This window comes from Melitaea cinxia, chromosome 21, assembly GCF_905220565.1.
Source record: "Melitaea cinxia chromosome 21, ilMelCinx1.1, whole genome shotgun sequence".
Classification (NCBI taxonomy): Eukaryota; Metazoa; Arthropoda; class Insecta; order Lepidoptera; family Nymphalidae; genus Melitaea; species Melitaea cinxia.
In genome coordinates, this window is record NC_059414.1 from 11,555,560 (window position 1) to 11,580,667 (window position 25,108).

Sequence of the window (25,108 nt, forward strand, 5' to 3'; positions counted from 1 at the left end):
TTATTAAAATAGGTATTGAAAGATTACAATGCTGTGACTGCGATATATTATTATTATACAGATTTTTTATAATTATAGTAAATTATTGTATTAGTAGGTATTTATTTCATTTTTTGTAATATAAAAAAAAATGTATTTTGTGTCATTTTATAGTAACGATAAGACGGAAATCGCCTATCGATAACAAACGATTGTGTTCAAGAACACACGACAGAAGTAAAACTTCTTTGGTTCCTACAATAATATACGACACGTAACTCTCTCTCTCTCTATCTTCATTAACTTATATTATCTGCCTCCCAACTTTTTTTTCAAGAAATTTTACTTCAAACATTTCGCGATTTCGTATGTCAGTTTGAGTGTATTAATTTATAGAAAATCTGATTACTTTACTAATTCTTTAATGTAGTCATGATTATTAATTATTGTTGATTATGATTTATTCCGAGAGTTACTCTCCTAGAGTATAAAAAACTGTTGAAATGTTGTATTTTGTAATTTTAGTCAAATTAAATTATTCAATAATTGAAAAGACTATCTAATTTTTACCACATACTATACAAAAATGACAGTATTGCTGTACAATTACTGTTTGATTAGTTTTTGCGCCCTCATGACCCGTGCCATTATAATTACAAGGTGGTACTTGTACAGGTCACGGCAGATGTTTGAACGGTAGTGTTGACCGTAACGCACCACTGGATTACTTCTTTGACTGTTTCTTTTAGCTCCGGTTGTTGCTATGCGTTTAAATGTATTATCTGCACTAATATTATAAAGAGGTAAAGTTTCTAAGAGTGTTTGTTTGTAGCGGGTTATCTTCGCAAACTTACAAGTAATCATTTTAGCATAAAATATTATGTTACTTACCCGAAAGTATCTATAAGTACACATTATCAAAATTGGAGTGTCGATTTTTAATATTACCGCTATATTATAACCGCTTTTTACAAAATGCATATCGATGCCTAACAGCCAAAAAGGGTTAAGCGACATTTTTTGAGAAACTGAGTTATATATATAGTTAAAATCGAATACAACTATATATATAAACTATATATATAACTTAGTTTCTCAAAAAATGTCGCTTAACCCTTTTTGGCTGTTAGGCATCGATATGGATACACGGTACATATACCAAAATAACATTTTTTTTTACAATTGTCGTCTATCTGTCTGACTGTCTGTCTGTCTGTTTGTTTCGGTTAATCTCTGAAACGGCTTGACCGATTTAGATGGGACTTTCACTGGCAGATAGCTGATGTAATAAGGAGTAACTTAGGCTACTTTTTTTTTAAAAAATATTTATTTTATAACTCTGTGAACTGAACAATAACTTTTTTGTTAAATTCCACACGGACAGAGTCGCGGAACCGCTAGTCTTGCCTAAAATCTGGAGCAGCCCGACCGGGGAAGTATTTCAACCTTACAGACGATCACAGCTAAATAATAGTGCTCTCAAGCACTGTTGTGTTCCTGTGGTGAGTGAGGAAGTTAGAGATGCGTTGACTCAGTAACTGGCTAATGTGCTAGCAGTCGCGGGTACGATCCTCGTTAATGACAAACATATATTTGTAGTGGTCGGCCATTTTTGCCATTGTCTGGGCGTTCTTGATTATGCTTTGATCGTGACATATTAATTAATTAATTTATTTATTTACTATCTATACTTTAATAGATCGATAGAAGTTTTATTATAAATCTAATAATTAAGTGTACATTGATAAAAGTTACATTTTTCATTACAATTTATAACGAAATAAACATAAAAAAATTGCGGTTAGTAAATTTTAATGCCGTTACCGTTTCACGTAAATAGGTACAATTTCTTTTGACACAAAAAATAATTTAATATTCAATGCGTCTAGGTTCATTACCGTACCTTACTACACGTCCATAAAAAATTGCAAATGCTTCCTACATTCTTAAGAATCTAACGTTCATTCATGATTTTACACCTGCCTTATTAAAATTAACAAAAATACACTCTAATGTTACACAGATAAAGTTCAAAATTAACTGGCGCGAATTTTTAGTGTGACCAGGTGTTTCCTCGCTCGGTAGGACACGATTGTGCATATTGTTAGTGTGACTCACGCCGTCCTAAGGTCAAAGAGACACGTGGTCAGTTTTTCTAAGCATTGATTACTGTAGCGTACACATTTTTTTCAAACTATCGTGTTCAAGCAATTATAAATATCGAAGAAAGTTCTTGTGTGATTAACCATTATTCATTAGACCGTATAAAAATTTTATATTTTATTTGTTATTATATACGTGTTAAAGTATATACATATACTTTTTATAATCGATATAAATATTGAACCGCTGATGTGTATATAGACGGTATTTTCGCACGATTGTACCATATTGGAAAATTATTTTTTTGTATTTACTCTTATAAGGACAAGCTTTATATGAAAGAAAAAAAAAACTATTCACAAAAAAAATAATGGTACCAAGTTCACTTTATCAGTTTCATACAAAGACTTGTGTACCCACTTAAAAACAAAATATTTATATTATTAGTCGAAAATTAAGCTCAATACAAAAAATTACCATCTTAACATGACCCTAATGTGCGCAATAAAAATAAATTAGAACTTGAAATATATTCAAGCGAAATTCACCCTTATTCAATTGAGAATAAGTGTGGAAAATGTAAGTTAGATGAGGGTCAGAGGTACATTATTGAGAGTCCAGCAAAACAAGGCGTGGTAAGTCAATACGTTAATCTACATAATAAAAGGAATGTTTAAAATATGCGGCGTGCGCTCTCTTAATTGCTCTTAGCTGGCGGCTATCAATTGCGAAATAGGAAAAAACTGTCCACTCCATTTGGTCGTATGAATGAGTTTTAGGAATTTTTAACAGGGAATCCAGTGGAGCTTTAGTTATGTAAATTGATGGCGAATTTTCGTATTGTATTACAAATGGAATACGATATTTTTGTGTTGCTGTTTTAAAGTTTTTGAATGAAATATTTGTTTGGCCTTTTGTGTTTTTTTGATAAGTTAACAAACTTTTAATAAGTATAACCTATTACATATACTTATTAAAAGTATTATATATTATTATATTTATCATACTATATACATACATTGAAATACATATTTAAATTATGAACATGCATGGAATTAGCAGTAAAATTAACAGTTAAAAATATTTAGTTGCAAAACTTTTTTAAATCGTTTCAATATATCAATATATTTCAATCAAAATATTAATCAGCCAAAAATATTGCAATTTCTTTTCAAAGCATGCTTTTTATATATTTTCTTAGTAATATAGTATCTATTTTGTCAAAAAAATAAACTTCAAACGGTCCATCAGCTACTCCACACCATCGAAAGGCATCCCAATAAAGGGGTGCACGTCCATCTTTTGTCCCATCCAAATGACCCCAAATAATAATCATCTATTCACTGCCCGCTCTACTTTCCCATAGCGAAGATACGGGCACTTTGATTTGCGTATATTCGAGCGAGATCATTTTGAATTACAACTAATTAAGCAACGAATTGAAATCGCCGGACTTCGTTTGTTCGTTTGTCCTCTCTTCAGATGTTATCTATTGATGATGATTATACGGTCATAATATTAGGCGTTTCATTTCAGATTGTTTTGCTGTCCGGGTGTTATTAAATTAATGAAATGATTTGTTGGATTCGATTGAGTCTAGTTATTTTGAAACTAACTAGTAACTACGAAATTACGTAATTGTTGCTTTTTGCATAATGCTTCACGACACTATCTTTTAAGGCAACTATTAAAGAAAAATATTGTATTCGTTTTGTTATTTAAAAAAATTGTGCTGTGTGGCTACGGCACTAAAGAATTTAGCCACCCCCTCTCTTCCCGTGGGTGTCGTAAGAGGCGACTAAGGGATAACAAGGTTCCACAACCATCTTGGAACTTAAGAAGCCGACCGATGGCGGGATAACCGTCCAACTACTGGCTTTGAAATACACAGGCCGAAGACGGGCAGCAGCGTCTTCGGTGCGACAAAGCCAGTACTGCGGTCACCAACCCGCCTGCCCAGCGTGGTGACTATGGGCAAAACACACGAGTTCACGTTATTTTTTGGTGTAAACTTGTGGAGGCCTATGTCCAGCAGTGGACTGTATAGGCTGTAATGATGATTTAAAAAAAAATATGATATTCGAACTTTTTACGTTTTTGTTGTCGTTGGTCTTCTACTGAAAAGTAAAAGAAAAAATCACCCAAACTTACACATATAGCATATAATAAAATAACTGTGCAATAAACATAATACTTTACTACTAATAATTTATTGCGGATATCTTTATTTCAATACACGCAAGGGTATCACATAATATAATAGTACGGATTAATAAACCTAGGTTCGTTCGGAAGCCGATCGTAAACCTTTTACGAGTCCTGCAACGTGCATTCGTAAAAATATTTCGGTAAAGCTCCGAGCGTGACGTCATTACACCCGTTGACGTTTATTGGACATCTCCGTGCAGGCAGTTCGTTTTATACTTTTATCGATAGTCGTTATTTACGCTACAATGCCATATTTCCTTGATACGAATGGCTTTTGATAGCTCCGATGTTTGATAAGAGTTCAAATGAAATTGTACCAACTTGTCATTTTATTTATTACCTATTTAAAAAATTATGTTCTAAGTCTTAATTTGTGCACAATATTGCTAAAAACTAATTGTAGTAAGTTTATGTGTATATTGCTAAATATGTTAAAATCGGTAGTAAAATGCTTTGGCATTTCGATTTTATAGTTTTAATTTCGTAATTTTCATCATTTACTATTACATATTTTATGATAAAGCTTACGAGCTTATCAAATTTTACCAATGTAAGAAAAAAATCATCATTAAAATATTAAATTCAAGTTGAATAATTGGCTTCTGGATTCAATTTTAACTTATTAATGAATTAAAATAATCGTTTTAACTGAAAATTACAATCCACTTCAAATCATCTCTACAAACGACAACGCACATCCAATTTTTAAAAGCGTCGATTCGTCGTCAATTACAATCACCCCAGCGATTTGCGTCATAACATCCGTATATCCAGCAATAAATGTCTGGAAGATCGTTTGTCGGACGCATATTTACGAGTCCGCGTGTCGGCCAGTTTATGATTATGTCCCGCTGATTGAATGGTCACGGTCGCCCTACTGGCGGTCGCGAGTTAATTGCGTTTGTTCGCTGTTTATAACGATAATGATTATGACGTTGGTAAATTACATTTACTCATTAGATATTTTGCTTGGATACGAATTAGAACGAAAATTGACGAGAAAACCAAAAAAAAAAAGATAAAATACAAGCAATTAAATTTGCTATCATATTAAAAACTGTATTTTTATTACATGTGCTAAAATTATAGCTTTTGTAATATAAACTTTAAGGTGAAATTGCTAAGAATTTTTAATTTAAAATTTTATAATGTTATGTTAGGTACCTATAGTAGTCATGATATTGTTTCATTTAATGGTTTTTTTTTTTTTAATTCAAGGTTTAAAATTGAGGACATTATTGTTTTATATAGATTTTGACAGTTCTATTTTGTGAGTGTAACGTCATATAAACTTTAGTTTAATGCAAATTTTAATAATTAAAACATCTCGTAATTCCCTATGGAAAAAATGTCATAAAACCCTCCTAAAACATGAACAAATGCAGACCAAATTCTCACAGATCTCATACTCGGTATAAAAATTTGGTATTTTAAAATAACATTTTATTGATATATTTTAAAGTTTTCAACTCAATCATAAAAATGCTAAAAGTATTTATCTTAAGAGTAAAAATACCTTTATTCTCGTATATAATTCTATTCTTTCTTTTTATGTTTTCTCAAGGAAATATACGCGACGAAGAAATACAACTATCGCTTAAACAAATGTGCTAAAAAGACAAACGTTTTGTTACTTCTCTTGGGGACATATGATAATAGCAATGCATAAATACCCCTACTATGTTTTCGGCGAACTCGATCATATAAAATTAAATAATTTATTTTATTTTCTATAAGTATATAGAGTGGAGACCGCGTGTTGGCAAAGGCAGTGTTGGACGTTCTCCGGCCCCCTAGACGGACGATCTATGTAAGATTGCCGGTGTAGGCTGGATGAGAATTGCGGAAAACCGGGATGTCAGGCGTGAACTTTGGGAGTCCTATATCCAGCAGTGGACTGAAATAGGCTGAACTGACTGAATGACTGAAGTAGGAACATAAAATATAAATAGATACAATAAGATATATATTTTATTGATTAATAATCATTGGTATCTCTTGGTAAAAATAATTAAATTATACCTTAAGATCAAAACATGTTCAAATTAAATTCGTATTTTAATAGTTTTATTTGAAATTCACTGTATACGAAATATCATGTCGGGTTGTCTGAAAATAGCACAATGATAAGGTGAAGTGACGGACATTAAGCCACACATCGCTTACTGCAGCACCTTCAATCCACAATGGCACCAGCTTCCTATACCAAAAAATTTATCAAAATCGAAACAAATATATTCAAATAGGCTTCAAAAGCACTTTCGAATCACCCTTTTACTTAAGGACGGCAGGCTTGAAATGGGTTTATAATACATCGTTTTTAAAAAGTGGTAAATCTTTACAATACTTTAACAAATCCGGAAAAGAACCCACCTTAATAGCATTGTCAAAAGTTAAAGCTAAGTACGGAGAGATAGTACTTATCAATTTAACTGAAATGCCCCACAGATCATTTGTTTTCTTAATATTAAGACTCTCAAATGATTTTAGAATATCTAATGAATCAACCTGCAGAAAAAACAATAAGTAAGTCATCATCATCATCACTTCAGCCTATCGCAGTCCACTGCGGGACCTAGGCCTCCCCAAGTTCGCGCCACACATCCCGGTCTTCCGCAATCCTCATCCAGCCTACACCGGCAATCTTACGTAGATCGTCGGTCCAACGGGCCGGAGGACGTCCCACACTGCGTTTGCCAAGACGCAGTCTCCACTCTAGGACCCGTCTACTCCAACGGCCATCGGTCCTGCGACACAGATGACCAGCCCACAGCCACTTCAACGTGCTAATTCTGTGGGCTATGTCGGTTACTTTCGTTATCTCGCGGATAGTCTCATTTCTAATCCTGTCTTCGAGAGAGACCCCAAGCATAGCCCGATCCGGATGACGGAAATCTGATGAATAGAATAAAACATTTGAAATTATAAAATACTCACTAGTAGTACTAATTTAACTTTTGTATATTTTCCGAGATGATAGTAAGGGACACGGTGCAAGACTTGTCTCTGGAGAATATTTAGAGAATAAACTTCACTTGTTTCGCTAGTTTATGCAGCATGGAATCCGTTTCTGTCGGAACTTTACCAACTTCTTAGATATTAACTATAGTACTGACGTGGACAATTATGTATAAGATAAATTTTACTTAGTTTTATTTTATTTACAAGAAACCACTTTATCCTAACTTTACTACTTATCTATATAAATAAATTAAATAGGAGTGTCTGTTTGTAATATTAAAATAACCGGTTTTTACTAAATGCATAATTATGGATGTATACACGTTACATATACCAAAATAGCATTTTTTACAATTTTTGTCTGTCTGTCTGTTTGTTCTTTTTTGTTTGGACTTTCGCTGGCAGTTAGCTGATGTAATAAGGAGTAACTTAGGCAACTTTTATTTTAAAAAATAATTTTATTTTGTAACTCTGCAAGCTGATTTTTTTTCAGCCACAACTAGTATAAAATATATTCTAGAACCTACCTATTATTTAATATTTGGTTTGTGATGTCATAAAAATAATGTAACTCTTGTACTGAAATATTTTCAAAAAGAAATTAGAAAAAATCTTAAGACCGACAAATCTTAAATCAAACCCAGAATATTTAAATCTTTATAAGCTTGGATTTTGTCACAATTAAATCTAAGAATTCTTGTTTTATCTACCAGTATTTAGAACATGATATTCTGACTTTAAGTTAAAGATCCTTCTTTTCTTTGCATTATCTTTTAATTTTCTATTATTTCAAGCTCCTGGGAGGAATTCGGGATAGGTCGGCAACGCGCTTGCGATTCTTCTGGTATTGCAGACGTCTATAAGCTACAGTAATCGCTTACCATCAGGTGAGTTCTACGCTTGTTTGCCAACCTAGTGTAAAGAAAAAAAAAATACCGATATATTCGTGAATCATATTTTTAGAACCCAATAAATCGTACATTTAAAAACATTTCTAATCTCGTACAAGGTAGCCATTATATATATCTAAATAAATAATTTATTCTCATAAATTTTCTAAAGTAAATACGCAATTAGTTGAGTTAGTCGAACCGACACGGTTTAAAGTCAATTTGATAGCATTTGATAGCAAATAATCCTTTGTAATCTCTATATAACCGTAATTAATTCTCAATAATTAAGCAGAGTTCGTGTTAAGTCGACTTTAGGATACGATAGGGTAAAATTGTAACATGATTTGTTTTAAATAGCTGGTTGGCACAGTTGTTATAAAAACTCGCCTTTGTGCTAGTGGTAGTCGATTCGATTCCCGCTTATATCAATGTTTGTATGGGCAATAAGTGTTTCTTAAGGTTTTTTTAAACCTAAATAAGTTTGTAGGTTGTTTGGTGTTTATTGCTATATTACTTTTATTTATGGCTATGATTTATTTACGACATGTTTTTTGTCTCTCATTTTAAAATATTTAAATCTTATTATTTTTAACCGGCTTGAAAATAAAGTGGATATTCTCAATTCAACTGTATTTATGTAATGTTATTATTCGATGATTTTTTAAATATTTTTATTTTAAAATTAATCTAATCTACCGAATAAAAATATCTAGATGGCACAAACAGAGAAAGAACAGAAAAGTACTTGTCAGGTCTAGCTTAAATTGAAATTGGACCACATGACGAGCACCACATAAAATACAGTCGAATTGAGAACCTCCTCCTTTTTAGTAGTCGGTTAAAAATAATTTAAGTGACTGTTTCACATTTTTGTGTTGTACTAAAAAAAATTTATGTATAAGTACTGAAATATAAGGTTTGTTTTTGTGAACTCGTTAATATGAGAGTCGAATGGTCCGAATAAAAGAAAATCCCTTTGAATTAGAAAGGCCGCTTGATTGCGAAGTATTTTGATATTTTATTAATAGATATAAAAAGAAATAAAATAATATCACGCCAGACGTTACCAACATTTTCTACAAAGAACCGTCAATTAAAACACAAAAAGTCAATGGAAATTAATGGACGAGCAAGGGTTAGAGATAATCCCGCGTCTTAGTAATTATTTTGATAGGGACCGCGTCCCTGGGGTATTGTGTGGACTGAGGCATGCGTGTTTTAATTAGTTTCGGATTATGTTAGGTCCCGTTGATTAATTGCATGCAAAGGTTTGTGACACCTGATGTGTCTTAGATTTATACTTCGTTAATATTTTCATAATATTCGAAATTAACTATTAATTGGACAGTGGGATATACCATCTCTGGGTATTTTCACGCCTAAATTATAAAGGTTTTTTTTGTACGATTTACTATGAAGTCCTGTATTATTTCACCGCTGGGCATAGGCCTCTTTCTCCACGCAGGGAAAGGTTCGGAGAAATCGTCAATTCTCTCATATAGTACAGATGATTTTCATATAAGATGGTCTTTGTATTGTACATTCCCAATTTTTTTTTTTTTTTTTTTACTTCTTGTTTTTTTTCATAACTATATTTTTTGTTTTTCTTCCATTCTTTCTATTTATATATGTTTTCTGTAAAATAAATAGTTTGTATTTTGTATAAAACTCTATTATTAAACGCGATCAAACTCACAACCATCAAATCACTTTAGAATGACGTCATTGAAAAGGCAAACGGCTTGGTTTTGACGCTACACACCCCTTTGACACTCCATACGAATTTCCATTCACATTGAAAGGCTTGAGAGGACCCTGGAATACTATTCTGAAAACATTTTACCACGCGTATCCATAGTATTGCACGATATACATTGCTTATATCATAGGCAATTAAGAATCTTAATATTATACGTGACAAGCAATATATATGTTTTGTTACAAATACTGCAGTGCCAGAATGTCAATACGTGTTTAAGGTAGTACTATATCTGAGGCTCGAGAATACAGGTCTTGACGTGGGTTTTGCTTTGTGAATACATTACAGGAATAATAGGAAATCGATCTGAGGAAATCTACTGACTTATAAAATACATTTTACTTATATTGTACTTTTTCGTATGAATGTTTATTGCATTTGAATCGATCCTGTTAGTGGAGATGGACCTCGCGTTATAAAGTAAATTAAAGGATATAAAAATTATGATGGCGAAGAGAAATAGGTAAGCAGGGATCGACTCAAGCACGTACAAAAAAAATACTCATCTGTTGAATAGGTAAGTGATATTTACAGTGATTAAAACTTATTACTAAAATAATTACCATTGGTAAATAATAATGAAGTAACTACTTATTAATAATAAAAATTTCCTTTATATTTAGCTTAAATTTACCAGCAATTTTTTTCTCAGCCTGTAACATCTCACAGCTGATCATAGACCTCTCTTTCCATGTTGGAGAAAGGTTCGGAGATTACTATCAATAACAATAAATAATTTATTTAAATTGAATTTTATTTCTTTATTATTATTTTTTCACATACATAGTAATATATTGTTAACGTTATATGTTTCTATCAAAGCCTAACCATTCAATACACCACCATGTTCCCGTAAACTTGACGTATTCCCCCATGCGTCTTGGTTGATTCATGGCTATTGAAACACCATGCAAATTCCACGTCATCTACACTCCACTTGAGTCGAGAGTCAGCCTCAGGATATGGGTTACGTAATGTACGATAAATAATTTTGTACCAGAAATACTTGGATATTATTAATTAATATTTTAATTTTTATAAAGCACGCACCAAGGCAATTTTTAAATTATTACAAAAAAAAAATGAGGAGGTTATCAAATAGACTAAATTTTATGGTGATGATGATGATGATGATGTATTCATTTTGTTGATACTTAATATATAATTATCATTCTAATAAAAAAATAAATAAATCCGATAGCTGGTCGTCATGTGTACCCATTTAAATTTCATCGAGATCTGACGTGTACTTTTTGAGTTCTTCCTGATATTTATTTTATGATTACTTGGCCGTCTTTTCTTTTTATTTTGGAACTTTCAAATGCCGTAACTTAGTGGAAATGAGTTTTGAAAACAATTTGGAGACACGGTTTGTTATTTTTTTTTAAATAGTAAAATTAAACATTAAAAAACTGGTAAACATGTAAATGGGTTTGGAAAGTATTATAGATTGTGATAAAAAACGGAAATTAATGCGTTTTCATTCAATATTTTTAAATTAATACGTCAATGAATAACTGAACTAGTCATGAGGAGAGTAATTATTAGTAGGGGAACGAGATCTTGTCAACTAAGTTATTGTTAAAATAATGAAAAATAATTGAATCGTGATAATGAAATGCCGTTTAATGTCAATGCTGTGTATTCTAAAAACTGTTTATGATATGAAATTTGGTAAATGATTAGTTTTGTGAGTCATACACCTATATTAAGTGTAGGGACAACGTTTTTACAAACAATAGTTGATTGACCCATAAATATATCATGCAACCCGACAACTCTCAAATCAATGATACGCATGTAAAACAACAGTACGAATCTGGTAATCTTAGAACAACTTTCGTGACAAATATTTCGTAAGCAACTGCAATATAAGAATCTGTATTTGTATCTACAACATTAACAACACCCCTCTTTATTCGTGAACAATTGCATAAAAATAGATAAAAGACAGACAAAATAGATAAAATAACATAACACGTGTCGTTACAAAAGAAAAAAAAAATCTCACGAAATTATTCCGATAACTTCGATAAAGTTAAAATCACTTAACGTTCAATAAAATGTGTATGCAAATTGAGTAACAAAAACCTCTTAAAGACCGCCACAGATCGCCCGCATACTTAAGACCACTCGACGCTGATCTCAAGGATAAAACATAATACATAAAATGTCTAAGCGTCGCGAAGTTATTGAGGGTACTTGTAGAAATTTTATTTGAACGTCTCGTGAATACTTAACCTTATTTTTTAAATTATGTTTTGTAGTAAACTTCTTTACGTACGTTTGACTTGGGGAGTAAGCGTTACGAAAAGCGTGATCGTATATACGTCTGTGAAGATATAGAGAGAGTTACGTTTTGTATATTAGGTTCTGTGGTAACTAAAAAAGTTTTACTTCAGGCGTGTGGTCTAAAGCTCACTCGTTTTTTTTTTTTTTTAAATTACACGAGTTTACGGCGGTAGTTCATGAATTTAAAGTATTGTAGTTTAAAAAATACTTGACAAATAACGTAAAATTGCATTATTTTTTAAATAGTTATATTCACTTTTGGTTAGGTATAATTTTTTTTTATGGAAGTACTTCAAAAAAAGGAGGTTCTAAATTCGACTGCATATTTTTTATTATCACAATGTAATTATACTAGCGTTTAGGTAACTCTCATTATACATAATTATGCATGTAAATGACACGGGACAAGTAGTCGATCTATAATTCTGAACAAATTTTGTTATATATGATACTAGCTGACCCCGCAAACGTTGTTTTGCCATATATGTTATTAACCCGCTTAATCCCCCCCCCCCTTATAACTAAGTGGTATGAAAAATAGATGTTGGCCGATTCTCAGACCTACCCGATATGCCCACAAAATTTTATTAAAATCGGTCGAGCCGTTTCGGAGGAGTTCAATGTTTAACACCATGACACGAGAATTTTATATGTATATTAGATTTTAGAGTTAATAAACAAACGACTCAAGATGAAAATATATTTGTGGAATTGTACAATAGCAAACAAATTTGTTCAAAGCCACCACTTTGCATTACGACGTATCCAATCTCCAGCTTCTAATACTGGACAAAATGAAGTACCAACATTATTTCCATCACAAACATATATTACTTACCTTAAGCCTTTGTTTACCAAATGATACAGTATAAATATCATCGGGTACCTTCGGTTATTTTCGTTTCATTTTCCATGTCTGTATCTTACTCGTTGAATGGTATGGAAGTGGTTTTATATTTTCCTTACGAATTGGATGTGCTTGTATCTTCGCTATTCCGTGTTATTGTTTATTTTTACAATTGCGCAAATGTGTTTTGTTGATCAAAATCATATAATTTTGTAATATTCTATAATTTATTTTTATATTTTGTTGCATTAAGTCTCGTTATTGTTAGTCTTCAAAACTGTATGGACTTTTACAGTAGTAGTTTTACCTATTAGTGACTTCCTAATTGTGTATATTCAAATGGCGTATAATTTTCAACGTTTTGCGGTATTTTAATATTTCCCTTTTATTCTGATGTATTACAGAAATATTAATAAAAATTACAAAAAAACCGTAAAAAGAATTAAATTAAAAATCTACAGTTTTCTAAAAAAAAGTATCAATGAGTCAAAGAAAACTTGTGAGCATGCTAAAGAAAGTTGACCAAAATGAATTTATTGATCGAAACGAAAATCATTTACTAAAATATCCATTTAACCCTTTCAGACTCTGTGCACATAGCTTTTTGGTTTTCTATTTCGATATAACTTTCTTTCTCGACGTATTTGCGCTTATTTGAGTAACAATGCGGCATGCAGTAACAAAAAATGCAAAAAGCCAACGTCACGCGGTGTTCCCAGGCGGTCACCCATCCAAGTACTGACCGCGCCCGACGTTGCTTAACTTCGGTGATCGGACGAGAACCGGTGTATTCAACGTGGTATGGACGTTGGCGATAATAACGTTCCAATAACGCTATATATTCATATTACATACAATAACAACGATATTTAAAAAAGTGACAAAAAGCCAACGTCACGCGGTGTTCCCAGGCGGTCACCCATCCAAGTACTGACCGTGCCCGACGTTGCTTAACTTCGGTGATCGGACGAGAACCGGTGTATTCAACGTGGTATGGACGTTGGCGATAATAACGTTCCAATAACGCTATATATTCATATTACATACAATAACAACGATATTTAAAAAAGTGACAAAAAGCCAACGTCACGCGGTGTTCCCAGGCGGTCACCCATCCAAGTACTGACCGTGCCCGACGTTGCTTAACTTCGGTGATCGGACGAGAACCGGTGTATTCAACGTGGTATGGACGTTGGCGATAATAACGTTCCAATAACGCTATATATTCATATTACATACAATAACAACGATATTTAAAAAAGTGACAAAAAGCCAACGTCACGCGGTGTTCCCAGGCGGTCACCCATCCAAGTACTGACCGTGCCCGACGTTGCTTAACTTCGGTGATCGGACGAGAACCGGCGTATTCAACGTGGTATGGACGTTGGGAGTAATTATGTTATTTTAAAGCATCATATTCAAATTATCATATTATTATCATATCATATTATGTTATGATTATATGATTACGATCAGTTAACGAAACTATTTTTAACAGACTGCCAAAAAAAAGAAGATTTTAACAATTCGATCGTATTTTTTTTTTTAATGTATGTTATCTACTTCAGAACTTTTGGCTGATTTCTTTTTTAAATCCAAATGTGGTGCGTGCTATGTAGTCCCATTTAAATTTAACTGAGACCTAACGAGTAATATTCGAGTTATACGTAGTAATGCGTATTGGCTTGACTAGTTTTTCGTCGACCTACATTGTACCTATTATACCGCATATCTTTTCACTGGGTGTACCAATTATGATGATTCTGCTTTTAATTGAAAGCCAATCCTTGTAATGTGATCTCATTTAAACGTGATCGATATTTGATGAATGCTTTTTGAGTAATTTTTTGTAACGCGTATTTACTAAACTATTTTTTCGTGTACCAACGTTGTATTATTTTTCGATGTAATTGAAGTCGGTTTCTTTTCGTTTGCGAGCAAACACAAACTCCTATCCATTCCTGTTCGACGCGGGCACAGCTAGTTTATTATATAACTACACCATACATACCGTTTACAAGACTGTAAGACGGATGTCCATATTCGAGCACACAGAGAAAAACTTGATGTTCACATTTAACAACTGAACTGAGGTAGGGCACAGCAGGAATTTCCTGCTCAAAATCTGGAGCAGCCCGACTGGGTAGTACTTCGACCTTACAGAAGACCACAGCTAAATAATACTGTTTTCAAGCAGTATTGTGTTCCTGTTGGTGAGTAAGGTGACCAGAGCTCCTGGGGGGGATTGGGGATTGGGTCGGCAGCGCGCTTGCGATGCTTCTGGTGTTGCAGGCGTCTATAAGCTACGGTAATCTCTTACCGTCAGGTGAGCCGTACGCTTGTTTGCCGAACTAGTGATATAAAAAAAAAAACAATTTGCATTATTTTAAATCCAAGTTAATTATAAAAAAAAATCGGCAGGAAAATAACACGAACAAAAAAATTCAGGTCAGGGTTAAAAGCTGCAAGAAAAAGAAAAAATGAATGGATATAATTGCCTAAAATATAGAACTTTTTAAGCACAAATGTTAATTCTAATAAATTATTTCTAAGGAATTTATCTTATTTAGATAAATAAAAAATAAAAAAAACCGTGTGGCATCGTGGGAAACCAGATAGGAACGTAGTTCCTTATTATAAAATATTAATTTCAAGTTCTATTCGAGGTATAAAGAAAATAATTATTCGAGTATACATTTTTTTTATTATGATATTTTTAGCGATAAAAAAAACTATTTTACAAAATTATCTTAACATCATTATTTTATTTACTTACTTTAGCTGTGTCTTCGTCCACGTGGAATTTAACAAAAAGTTATTGTTCAATTCGCAGAGTTATAAAATAAATAAATTTTTAAAATAATGGCAGACAGCTGATGTAATAATTAGCCTGAGATACTCCTTATTACATCAGCTATCTGCCAGTGATAGTCCCGTGAAAATCGGTCCAGCCGCTTCAGAGATTAGCCGGAATAAACAGACAGACAGATATTGTAAAAAATGTTATTTTGGTATTAGTACCGTTTACACATACATTTATTAAAAAGCGGTTATTTTAATATTACAAACAGACACTCCAATTGTATTTGTTTCTATGGATGTATAGATGATTTATAAAAATATATATAATAATTATCGAATGACATAAACAACGTAAAATAACGTTGGATGCATTTTACTATAATTTCATAACTTTTTACTATGTTTTTATTACTCATCGCACATAGATAGTTGCAAGAAGAATAATAATTGTTACATTTAATATATCAAGCACCCCACGCTTTTTACTCCGAATAGAATTATTCTCTTAATAACTTAAATTTTATTTTGAACTAATAAATTATGATTTATTGTTCGATCTTCACATATACAGACACCGCGTTGGCGCAACGGTTACAGCCATGGATGGTACGTGTTGCGTTGGCAGTTGCGGGTTCGATCCCAGCACATGACAAATATTTGTGTTAGCCATACAGGTGTTTGTCGTGGTCAGGGTGTTTGTGCAGTCCTTGTTGGTCTCCCCACCGTGCCTCAGAGAGCACGTAAAGCCATCGGTCCCGGTTGTTATCATGTACACCTGATAGCGATCGTTACTCGTAGTAGGGAATATATCCGCCAACCCGTATTGGAGCAGCGTGGTGGATTAAGCTCTGATCCTTCTCCTACATGGGGAAAGAGGCCTTTGCCCAGTAGTGGGATAATACAGGCTGAAGCGTAGCGTTTGATCTTCTACTACTCTAATATAAACTCTTTATAGTTAAAAATTATTTTCAACTTTTTAGTTCGATTAGCAATAAAAGCGTGGTTTTTTACTTTTTTAAACTATAATTTATTTTTTATTTTTTAGTCCGATTTTTCAATCAATTATTTACTGTCATGTAATAAATAGTATTGAAATGCCTTACGAACTATTTCGTAATCTAGTCGTTTCGTCTAAAACTTCACTGTTGCATCCGTAACTTAGAGCAATCAAGTTCTTCCATCCGAATACCGTCTAAATTTATAAGGATATTGGGAAACTGTTATTGAATTGCATTGTCATCGATCCTTGATATATACGTGTGCAAAGTTTCAAATTAATCAATCTTCTGGAAATTGGTGAAAATTATGCTCAAAGATTCTATTAAATACATACGTACATACACACAACCCAAGCCAGTAAAAGCGTGATAAAAATAGCAAATATAATAACATTAGACAGTGTATAGCCATCGTACATGATTATACATAAGAATCTTACGATTTTATTTAACGTCACGGACGTTTTTTTAGGGCACCCCTCCGCAACGCCGCACAAGGAATTTCGTTCCAATAAAACGTGATTTTATTATTGTTGATTAAACCAGAAATCGAACAATAATCAATGTCAATAAATTTTAAATTCTTAAAGCGATAACAGACCCATTTGGCGATGTCCCAACAGAAGTAACGTACATAAGAGGGTAACAATTGCATTGTGCTGATTCAATTTGTAATATAAAGCTTGGGCATGAAATTTAAAGGGTTGGTTGGTAAAACATCGACGACTTTTTTTTTAAACCCTATCGACATATTGCCGATAAAGCATACAAAGGAATCGACATTAATTTGACATACCATTAAAAATATTGCTTTTAAAATCACCAAGGCATCAAGTCACGCGGAAGATATTGCCAGTGCCGGGTGTCGACGCACCAGCGGTGACGTCATAAAACACATCTTTACGACAAAACGTAATCCCTAATGAATGTATTAAAAGTTTTTAAATTCGAAATTTGCATGAAACTAACGCTATTGATTGATCGATGTCGTAAAATTAAATCAGTTGACGCGTTCTGAAAGACTCGTCGACGATAATAGCAATGGATGATTTTTTGCGCGAACGATGACACGCGATTTCTTTTAAAAATATGCTAATGATGGTAAACATTAATTTGTAACGGTTGATTTGTTAATATACGATTCTGATTAGCATAATCACGATGAATTTTTCAAAAGAAAAAAGTTAGATTTGGTCGTAAATGACGCGAGGGATGACGTTTACTAGTTTTATGATGTATCGACGATAAAATTTAATGTCACTAATAAAATGACACATCTCTATTTAGGTAAACGTTGCATCTGCGGTTCGGTATTCAAATTAGCGTTAATAGCTGCGATTAATTTTGAATGTGAAATAATAAAAAAAGAAACAGTTATATCTGTAAACAATAACGTTTCTGGTGTTATTAGTTTCCCACGAAGAGTATTGTTGTTGTCAAGGGGGTTAATTTCAAAGTGACGTTTTTAAAATCGCGTCAAGATTTGTTATGGTTGGTGCACAGAAAGGAGTAAACGCTGATTGCGTCAAATAAGAGTGACAGTTGAAGAGTATACGAAATCGGGACTCGTGCGAAAGTTGACAATTGTTAAATTTGAAAGTTGTGTGACTAATTACAGTATCAAATTTAGCGTTCCACTGTTGAATTCAAGAAGTTTATTGAAAATGTTGTTTTAATTTTTTATATGTATGTATGAATGGAAGATATGATTGGATTTTTTTTATTTTTTTTATTCGAAAACCAACAGCGTAACAATTCGTGTATATATAACATTTAACATAATATTAACAATAATAAGGCCAATAATAGGTTTTTCTATCTATACATCTTAGTACTGTTACAAAAGGGCTGTATTAAGAGCCGATATTAAAATGACTTGAAAAACAAAACAAAATTAAAGTTAATAGGATAGTGTTGAGCTTATTAATTAAAACACTTCACTTTTAAATATTTGATTTAATTTTGAGACACTAAAAAGTTACAATATTGCAATGTTAACACTTCAAGACGTAGTTATAAACTGAACAGATATTATTAAATTACAATGAATTTATATTCTTCTCAAGGAAGTCATAATCACAACTATTTTAATAAGGAGCTAATTTTTGTATATTTTATTCATATAAACCAACAGATAGTAACATAAAAGATAGTAATATAATAAAAGATAGTTTTGTTTGAAAACTTACTTTACGAAGACTTTGTTCTCCATTCGTTCATTTTCATTACATAATATTATAAGTCAGTATTATTGCTATAATTTAAACTTAAGGAAAGTAAACAAGAATGGCCTTATTTCGAGATCTTCACAGATTAAAAAAAAAACCTTTCTTTGCGAGTCAAACTCGCAACAAGCTGTATTTTTTATATAGACAGTAGTCAAATTGTAGGAAAATTTAGAAGAAAAGAAGTGCTCGAAGTAGTAGTATCAAGCATATATTTCATATGTAAAAATAATTTACTTATCTTGTCTGTACTTACTAATATCACACAGTTCATGTTTATCGATTTGTATCTTCAGAAATGTACAGGGCCTATACCTGTTCCATAGGGTATATGAAATCAACCTACTAATGCTGTTAAATCTGTAAAGAAAATCTGTATTGATATAAAATAATTACACAAAATCAAAAATATCTTTATTCGATTCGATTCGTCATTTTATAAATTAAATTATGAATTAAGATGTACGAGCTACCGCACAATCGGCAATGTGATTGTCTTTGCAATTGCTGTTTGCACATACCTTAGATTTCCACACCTTCCGCATCTTCCCTCATATGTCAGTCACATATAACTTGTACACCATAATATATAATGTTAAAAGTGAAACTACCACCGATTTGCAATGTAGATTCTGCAAAGGAAATCGGCAAGAAACTCCGCAATTACTCTTTATAAAAAAATGAATATAAAATTAATAGTTATGACACATGTAAAATCATTTGTCTGCCCAATCATCGTACTAATTTCCTTATCTCTAATGTAACGTTAAAATATCACTTGGGAGTTAATAACAAAGGTATAATATAGCAATTAGACGTTGACAGTAAAGCAAGCGCTCGTAAAAAACCAACAAGTTCTTTGTTCCGAGCCTCATGGGACGTAATAACGATAAGAAAAGGGTTTATTGTTTTTGACGAAAACAGTGACATTATTTAAGTAATATGGCGTAATAATTATTTCGCCAATTAGCTAATTGGTATTATCTTTTACGTAAAGTAGATAGTATTGTTACAAGTATAACTTTTCGAGTGATATCGCTTTGTGTCAAAAGATAATACCGTGCTTCGCTTTCGTGTCGTACAACTTTCATATTTATAGTTTAATTATAAAATTATAATAAAAATGTAACTTTTACGTGTTTTTTAATTTGGAGCATTGTAAAAAAATACAAATACATATTTAAAAATAATTAATTAACTCTAAAATATTTTATTTACTTAGTATTTTATGCATATTTAAAATTTCATTAAAGAAAATAATAATATGTACATTAATCTAGGTTTGCCTTTTTTCTTTGAGAAATTATCAACATTCAAAGACAGAACTCTTGATAATATGAATAAAATTATAGATTATACAGCACATAATCAAGTAACTTTAGATCTTTAATACATTAAAATTAAACAAATCTAATCAGTATCAACCAGTATCAAAACTAATCAGCATCTAAAAAAAACAGTATCGCAAGTATTAAGATTCTAAAAATATATTAAATCAACAATAATTGCTGAGCATTTTCTTAGTAACCTGACATTTTCATTAACTCAGTAAACATTAAGTAAATACGAATTAAGTCGGCCAGATGTCGCCTTTGGTCGGGTCGTAACTCCTTTTTATTTTGTTTTATTACGGACAAACCAAATGTTCACCAGCCCTGACTTAGTGTTATTGTGATTGAGGCCTTTAATAGTAAATGTTTTATGTCGTAAAGATAACTCTTTGTTTTCTAAAACGTTTGGTGTTGTTTAATTATTTATTTATTTTATTATATGATTGTATACGTTGTTTTTTTCTTTAACTATAACGTTCATAATATGATAAACAATTACAATAAATTATACATGACGTTGAAACCGCTGCCTTTTTTAATGATTATGTTCACTATTTGATAAAATGTAGAAAAGATATAATAGTTTTCATTATAACTATTTGTTCCTTGTGTAAATAGTTTTTCACAAAATAAAACTTCATAAAAGTATCGTCATATAAAAGCAAAATAAGTCTACTTTTGACAGTCTTTTTACATATCGCGTTCTGAGGTTAGCAGCACTATCGAGAGGCTGGCAGCACTGTCGCGCTAAGCGGCCAGTCATTAAAACTAAGATTATTTCCTTTGAAGTACGTGAGGTAGTTCCTTTGCTCGATTATCCCACTATATTTATATATATAATATTTGAAACTGTAAATCTGTTTGTGCTAAGAAAAACCTTTAAGCAAACCTATTACAATTAATTTTTTTATTTATTTATCATAAGAAGTTATCCGAGAAGAAAATTATTCAAATAATTATAAAGGAATATTATAGGTCGTACACATTATTCTACAAGCTGCATACGTAGATACGTATACGATGATTCATGATCATAAATGATGCAGGTGAAGCAGCATTACCCATCTAGTGACAACAACCATAGTCCGCGCTAATGAAATTGCGTAAGCTCGTAGTAAAACGTCAAGCACATACTAACTCAGTTGTTACAGCTTTCAGCGTACAGTGGTCACATTCAAGTCTCATAATCCAATTACACGGGCGTTACAAATTGTGCGTCAATCCAGATCTAATAGCTCAGAATAGTTGTCAGTAGAAATGGTATGTGTGATTCGATAGTTTAGACTCATGCAGAATTTGTATTCGACATCATAAGTTGGGAACTTGGTAAACTTGTAAGTTTAATTAACAGAAACATTATTTGAATATTAAATTTTAAATTATTACAGTAGATTAATTTTCATGATCTTACAATGTTATTTTATTTATTTTTCTTTATCACCTAGTTAAAAGAAACGCTTAGATGAAAGTCTCATCTCCATAACAGTAACTAGGTTGCCACTTGTAATTACTGTTTATATGAATAATACTTTGGTGTTTTATAGCCAAGAAAGTAATACTGTATTTAACGCTTAAAAACATGAATACAATTTTTTTTTATCGAAATTATAATATTAAAGGCTTACCTAATCAAATTCACCCACCTATTAAAATTATTATTGGAGTAGTTACCTATTTAAATTATTATTGCAGTAACTGATTCTAACGAGAGTATTTTAAATACTAATAATCCAGTTGGCAACAACGTAAAATTGTCTAAATAATAAAATAACGATCGCTACCATTTTCAGACGTTTTCGGTTCCGTGTTAAAGGCTAAGCTTATATAACATAATGTTAGTCGAACGACTCGATAATTTAATTATGTGACAATTTCACCGTGAATTGAAGGGATCTAATCGTGGGATACGTTTCCGTTTTATACACACAACATACTTACCTTATAAACATATTTGCATTCAGCCTTTATTATCCCACTGCTGAACATAGGCCTCTTTCCTCATGTAGGTTAAGGATTGGGGCTTAATCAACCACGCTGCTTCACTGTGGGTGGGCAGATAATTATGTTTTCTACTATGAGAACGGATTGCAATCAAGTATTTATGATATCAACCGGGACCGATGACTTAACATGCTCTCCGAGGCACGTTGGGGAGGTCCACAAGGACAGACACGCAAACCAGAAAAGTATATTTGTACAAATACGAATGTTTTAGGCGACCACTCACATCAGTACACCAAAGCGGTTGTTATATACATATTTAAATATTAGTAACTTAATGTCATCCTATTGTATAAATCAAAAATTTATAAATCACATGGGTCTAGGCTTCTATACTTATTTTACTCGTATTTGTAATTCGTAAGTGTACACGTACACAAGTGCTTACAAAAAACGGGCTTCTGCCTATATCTTATACCAGCGAACCTTACATACACAAAACAACACAATAAAACATAAGCACGCACAATTTTCAATCAATCAAAAATAAACGTAATTACATTATTATTTTTATGGCCTCGCTAAGCGTCCATATTGAGTGTTTATTGAGTAATGTCGTGACACACAGCACAGGTAATTATCATACCTTATCCGATCTTTACAGACACATGTCGTGTGTTGTACCAGCTCCTACTTATTCATTATTATCGAATTACGATTGCTTATTAGATAATTGTAGCTAATGACATCGCATTATCTATACTAATATTATAAAGCTGAAAAGTTCGTTTGTTTGTTTAAACGCGTTAATCTCAGGAACTGCTGGCTCAATTTAAAAACATTTTTTTTGTTGGATAGCCCATTTATCGAGGAAGTTTATGGGTTATCTTTTTTCCTAAAATGAATGCAGGTGAAATAGACAATTGCTCCAAAATAATCAGAGTAGTTAAAGACAGAGATAGTTGGATGTCTTTGGAGGAGATTTTAATTGTTGAAAGATGAGCTTTTGCCGTCTAACTGATTTTATCAGTAACAAATCTAATAGTGAGTTGTGAATAATTGTAAACAGCAAAAATTTTTCTTTAATTATTTTAAAAATAAATAAGGACATTTTTGGAAACCCACAAAACTAAAAATCAAATTACTTACTGTAGTACCTACTGTCAGTTTTTATCAAGCTGGTTAATTTTTCCCAAGTAATCCAATCGATTAATACTGTAGATGTCTAAATATGGTAATACAAACATATTCTACATAATTGTGCTACAAGAATGTACGAAAAGCTTTTGCGCATTTTCGGTAGTGGATACAAATACTAACTAGCTGTGCCCGCGGCTTCGCCCGCGTTGAAATCAGTTTGTCACAAAGTTTTCCCGGCAAACTTCCAGTGAAACTCTCATCAAAATCGGCTTAGCCGTTCCGTAAACCTTCGTCTTGAAGCCCTCTCTCCATTGGTGAAACCGCATGAAAATCCGTTCAGTAGATTTTGAGGGAATCGATCACATACACTTATGGAGACTGTTTTATAATACACTAACTGTTGTCCGCGACGACGTCCGCGTGGTTATGAAGATATGCATTACTATCAAGATGTTTAAGCAAATTATTTTTTTATTTCAGTCACTTGAAATGCTTATTACGCTGAGTAATTTTTTAAAAGGCACAATTTAGTATAATTTATTAGTTATTTTTATAAAACCTCTCTATACACCACATTTTTAGTTTTATTTTCAGGCTGCATTATAAATAACCTATCAGGCGAACTTATAGCTGCTGAATATATTTCATACAAACTATCAACCCCAATTAAACCCCCTTAGCGGTGGAATATCGCCAAATCCGTTCTTAGCGGACGTCTAATAACTATAATCTACCTCCCTGCCAAATTTCATCTTTATCCATCTTGGATGGATGGACCATCCAGCGGTTTTTGAGTTCTCGTGATGAGTGAGTCAGTGACCTTTTTCTTTTATATATATATATAGATTACGATGTATTATTTGGACACTTCATCACCATGTATAGAGCATACATTTTAAATTTCAAGTCTCTTACTTCAAAAACCTAGGACTTTTATACAAACTTCCAACCCCTGTTTTATCGCTTTAGAGGTCGAGTTTCGTAAAATCCGTTCCAGCGGATGTTTACGCCCTATAAGAAACCTATTTGCCAAATTTCAAGTTTGTAGGTGTTATAGTTTCGGAGATTTCGTGGTGAGTGAGTGACCTTTCGCTTTTATATATATAAAGACTAGCTGCCCTCGCAAACGTTGTTTTGCCATATATTTTATTAACCCCCTTAATCCCCCCCCTTTTAACTTAGTGGTACGAAAAATAGATGTTGTTCGATTCTCAGACTTACCCAATATGCACACAAAATTTCACTTTCACACTCCTCCGAAACGGCTTGACCGATTCTCAAATCGGTCAAGCCGTTTCGGAGGAGTTTAACTACAAACACCGCGACACGAGAATTTTATATTTGAGATAAGTCAATTGTCAATAAATAAATAAAATAATAATTATACAGTTTTTTTTTTGTTTGTGACAGTACAAAGTGTTCATTGCTCGCTATGTAACAACTTAAATGTAATTTTTTTTATTTTCATTGGACCTTTTTCGTTTTAATTTTTCAATATCATAAAATAACTGAGAGTACGGAATGGATAAATGGTTATATAGGTTGGTATAAATAAATGATTGTTGTGTTTCTGTGGTGATTAAGGTGACCAGAGCTCCTGGGGGAGATTCGGGGTAAGGTCGGCAACAC

The 25,108-nt window shown here is 32.4% G+C and overlaps 4 non-coding genes across 4 annotated transcripts; all 4 read right to left on the reverse strand.

Moving 5' to 3' along the window:
- Positions 1–13,736: 13,736 nt before the first annotated feature.
- Positions 13,737–13,855, reverse strand: LOC123664334. The gene has a single exon (XR_006744819.1). It is a non-coding gene; the product is annotated as a 5S ribosomal RNA (ribosomal RNA).
- A 73-nt stretch (positions 13,856–13,928) lies between these two features.
- Positions 13,929–14,047, reverse strand: LOC123664312. The gene has a single exon (XR_006744801.1). It is a non-coding gene; the product is annotated as a 5S ribosomal RNA (ribosomal RNA).
- A 73-nt stretch (positions 14,048–14,120) lies between these two features.
- On the reverse strand, positions 14,121–14,239 carry LOC123664313. Its single transcript, XR_006744802.1, has one exon. It is a non-coding gene; the product is annotated as a 5S ribosomal RNA (ribosomal RNA).
- Positions 14,240–14,312: 73 nt separating this feature from the next.
- LOC123664320 lies at positions 14,313–14,431 on the reverse strand. Its single transcript, XR_006744809.1, has one exon. It is a non-coding gene; the product is annotated as a 5S ribosomal RNA (ribosomal RNA).
- Positions 14,432–25,108: the final 10,677 nt, after the last annotated feature.